The following is a 4,961-nucleotide window of genomic DNA, read 5'->3' on the forward strand; positions in this document are numbered from 1 at the left end:
TGTAAATACATCTAAATGCCACTTCGTATGGAACTTCTGCAAATATTAATTTTGTTGATACTGATTTAATTTGTTTAGTATCAGCCTAAATGTATTATTATTATAATTGACTGATTAAATGTAAGAATTTGTCTCAAAAGATGATGCACACTTTTAGAAAAAATGGCTTTATAAAATGTAAAATGCACATAAAAGGTAAAAATCTATTTAAACTTATTGGAAAAGATTAATTTCTATCACTGCTGTGAACTGATCACACAAAATATGAAATATATCAAAAACTTTAGGAGTCAGCTGTCCACAGTAGTCCTTAAGATATCAGCACAATAACACACTCAGCAAAATATGGTCTAATTATCTTTATCGATAAAATTTAGAAAATATTGAGATTGCCAATATCGCACACCCCTAGTACTGACACAAAATTATTTGCACTAGTAGAAGTTATGAATGGCCGGTTTGGCTGGTAAGTGAAAAAGTTAATTTCAATCCCTGGTTATATGATGTGAATGAGTGAGTGGCGGGACATGTACTGATGTGTGTGACTCGCTTGTGCACATGAGGATCTATGTTACACTCTAAAAACTCTAAAAACTAGACCTCTTGGATAGTTTTGTTATCTGTGTCTGGCCTCTAGGCATCCAGTTCGATGTGCTAAATCTTTAATGAAATAATGTTTATATTACACTGGAGCAGAACATTTATAGGCTGCCCACATTCAATACTGCATACACTTTGAGAAGATACTGCTTTTGAATAAGTAATTACTTACTCAAAAGTGACAATTAAAAAGTGTTCTATATAAAATGAATTAGTTTCTACTTTCGTCATGTTGTCATTGTCATATGACCTACCAGCGTCAGTTGTGTCACTTCACTGCCATTCACCAAATTATCTCCAGTGGCCCCATGGCCATGGTATAGTAAATTGTCCATTGGATGCTCACCTTAGAATCTTGATGGAAATAGTAGGTAATCTGGGGACTTTTTGCCTACTGTTTTATAAATACTGTGATTTCGGAAATACTACACTGTTCGCATACTGTTTTCTCCTACTATATAGCAGTGGCAAGTAGTGTAGTGTTAATATTTAACCAGTCCCCAAACTCATTCTCTCAAATGGCTAGGGTATTCAGAGCATTTACAGCTTATGTTGACTGAACACCTTTGATATATATACATACTTAGCTACTTAGCAAAGTTTCAAATGGAATCTTCCAATATTACATCCACAAAATATATTTGTGCACTTTGTCAGAATAGTAACAATCTTATACACTGTTTGGTATGAAAAGCGCAGCCTGGTACTCTAAATTCTCTCTTCAAACAAAGACAGAGATGCGAGAGGATAGCATGGGAGTCAGAGGGATAAGAAAGAGAGAGAGAGATGAGGGAGATTGGGTGAGATGCATCTTATGAGGTCTGGCAGGATTATGGTGTGTGTGTGTGTATGTGTGTATGTGTGTGTGTGTGTGAATACAGCTGAGATGACTGAAGCAGGGACTGAGAGATTTAATAGATCTAGCATCTTATACAGACACACGGCACAGTTTGGCTCCAAAAGAGAACCTATCTCTGGGTGTGCCCTCCTTAATCCCTTTCTTGTTCTGCAGAAGCATCCCTTTTCTTTGCTCCATAACTCTGTCACTTTCTGCCTAGATTATTTATCATGTTAAAAATGTGCTGATCTAATATCTGGATTGGTTTGACTGGGTATCAGTCAAATGTGACAGATGCAAAGTCAATACTCTGTTTGTCGTGATACTTTAAAATGCTAAAAACGAGAAGACTATAACACCATGAAATTACATAAATGACTTAAATGCCATTCTTCACTGTGCATATTTGAACTGTTTTTCCGGTTTACAGTAGCATTGTCACTGTCACAACCCATCTCCTTCGCATAGAGTTGATCAGGTTGTTGATTGTGGCCTGTGGAATGTTGGTCCACTCCTCTTCAATGGCTGTACGAAGTTGCTGGATATTGGCAGGAACTGGAACACACTGTTGTATACGCCGATCCAGAGCATCCCAAACATGCTCAATGGGTGACATTATCCGGTGAGTATGCTGGCCATGCAAGAACTGGGATGTTTTCAGCTTCCAGGAATTGTGTACAGATCATTGCAACATGGGGCCGTGCATTATCATGCTGCAACATGAGGTGATGGTCGTGGATGAATAGCACAACAATGGGCATCAGGATCTCGTCACGGTATCTCTGTGCATTTAAAATGCCATCAATAAAATGCACCTGTGTTCGTTGTCCAAACCATACGGCTGCCCATACCATAACCCCACCGCCACCATAGGCCACTCGATCCACAACGTTGACATCAGCAAACTGATCACCCACACCACGCCATACACGCTGTAGGATATCAGACCGATTCAGACAATCTAAGATTTGGTCAAAAAGATGGTTGAAACATGAGGAGCCGAATTCCACAGAGGCCCAAGACACAGGATGTTCATAAATCAGATCCTGGCGCCACAAGCCTGAACCAACTAGGAGCTTTGAGTAGCTCACAGCATTTAAACAAAAGAACACTTATAGTACCTCCAGATCCTAGCTGAACTGGTGCATTTAATATGAATTTAACCTCATTGAGGAACTCAATGCGAGGTTTAATTAAGTGATTGATGGTTGTTTAGGTCTTTGCAATTAGATTATATATATATATATATATATATATATATATATATAAATAATATTTACATTGTTATATAATATAAACTACATACACTACAGTTCAAAAGTTGGTATGATTTTTTTAAATGTTTTTGAATTGTTTTCAGTGAGTATTATTGTTGAAAACATTTTGATATTTTTGTGTAAACAATGATACTGCATTATTTGATGAATAGAAAGTTGAAAAGAACAGTATTCTAAAGTGTTACCTATATTTCAAATAAATGCTGTTTCTTACTTACTACATAACTAATAAGGAATTATTGAATAACCAATTCTTCAGTAACACTTAAGTCACTACTGTTAACTACTAAGGGAAATGTGTTAACTAATCAGTATGTAATATAATTTTATGATTGTGTTAAGTAACAGTTCGCTAATCAATAACTAATGAATTTTGTCATACCTCCTAAAGAACTACTATTAATTATCTACTAGTTCATGTTCAAGGACAATAACTTTGAAGTAACTACTAATGAAGAGTAGGAGTAATAGGTCTTGACTGTCACATTTGATTGTTTTAATGAGCCCTTGCAGAACAAAAAAATAATTGCTTTAAAAACAATCTTACTGAAAATTTGAACAGTAATTATATTATATTATATTATACAAGGGAAAAAAATAAATGAATTAAAAAAAAAAAGTTTTTGGACAAAGTCTCAAAGTTATAATTTCTGTTCTAATGAATTAACAAGGCAAAATCAAAATAGAAAGTGACACCTGAGTCTTGCTTAAGTACCATCTGGAATGTGTGGGAATCACTGCTTTAAAGTAACATAGTAATCACTCTCAATTTTCAGGGCTCTCTCATAAATTGAGTAAGAAAGAGAGAGGGCCGGGGAGAGAAAGAGGGGTGGGTAGGTCAAGATCTTAGTGTGATAAGCAATGAAGGATGAAAGTCACTCTTTTCTATAAAACGATATGCCATCTTGAAGGGGGAAAAACGGTCCCCCTTGGATGGAAGATATAATGCAGACGTTAGAGAGTGATCGATTATTTGTCAATCAAATGTCTAAATCAAACTTATGGTCTGAGATATGGTCTGATCAATGATAGCTGAAAAATTTACTTAATGAAACATCCTCTTCTTTCCCATGACTGGAGATATTCAGGATGATAGAAAGAAGACTGGGACCATCCCTCATGTGTGACCTCTTCTCCAGTTTCAGAAACTTGCATTTCAATGTGACATCTGACCCTCTGAAAAAGAATGAAAAAAAGAAAAGTAATTATTGTGCAAAAATGTTTAGATTTTTTAGATTTGTAAGTGTGAGCATGTATGTCATTCACATTTAGAATGGTGCAGCCTATCAAAATACAGTGAATGTTTGCTTAGATTATATGAATGGATTTAACTTGTCCTTTGTAAATCTCCTTTAAAATCATTCACTTAGTAGATGTTTCATAAAACTCAGAGTTTTAGCATTAGCATGTGTGTGTGTGTGTGTAAACCGCGCTATATTTTTTCCCAGTATTTCCAGTATGGTTTGATGAACAGAAATTCAAAAGAGCAACATTTATTTAAATTTTTTTTTCTTTTCTTTCTTTTTAAGCATCAGCCAAACATGTGAGTGAACAATGTGAGAAGGACACCTCCAACAGAAGTGCACATCCTGAGGAGTTTTGATGAGATATGAGACTGTCAGGCTCCATTGCCTCTCTCTCTCTCTCTCTCACTCTGTGACACATCTATGACACAGAGTTAGAGGGGCCTTCGGCTGAGCTTTTCGTCACCCACGCTCCTTCAGTCTCAACCTGAACAAGCTAGCAGCAGGGCTGTCTACGCTTCTGGCCCCACACTTAGTATTTGATCAGTCAGGCTGTCGTATGTGTACAAACACACGCTCACCCTGTCAGACGAAACTAATATGATCATCAACAATACAAGTTACTCATACTGAATAAACATGCCCACACATACAAGCACACGTGTTAGAGTACAGAAAAGATTGCATGTTGCATTCAGATTCTCTGACAGTTAAAACCCTGACATGTTTACATGCAATCCGAACACAACGCCATCGGTACTTATTAATTACCACAATATTACACAACATCAACATGCATTCAAATGAGTCATACATTGTATGTTCAGGTCGTGTAAGCGTGGTGTCTGCAGACAGCCATCAAGACTCATAAAGCTGTCATATGCAACAAGCTGTCCGGGCCGATCCTGTCAGCTACTTTCCACTCTACGCAAACGATGGAGCGGTAATAAGTTAGCCAAGCAGCACTATAGCAATGTGAAACACTACTATATACAGTATGTT

The sequence above is a fragment of the Sinocyclocheilus grahami genome, unplaced genomic scaffold (assembly GCF_001515645.1).
Source record: "Sinocyclocheilus grahami isolate Dianchi unplaced genomic scaffold, SAMN03320097.WGS_v1.1 scaffold350.1, whole genome shotgun sequence".
Classification (NCBI taxonomy): domain Eukaryota; kingdom Metazoa; phylum Chordata; class Actinopteri; order Cypriniformes; family Cyprinidae; genus Sinocyclocheilus; species Sinocyclocheilus grahami.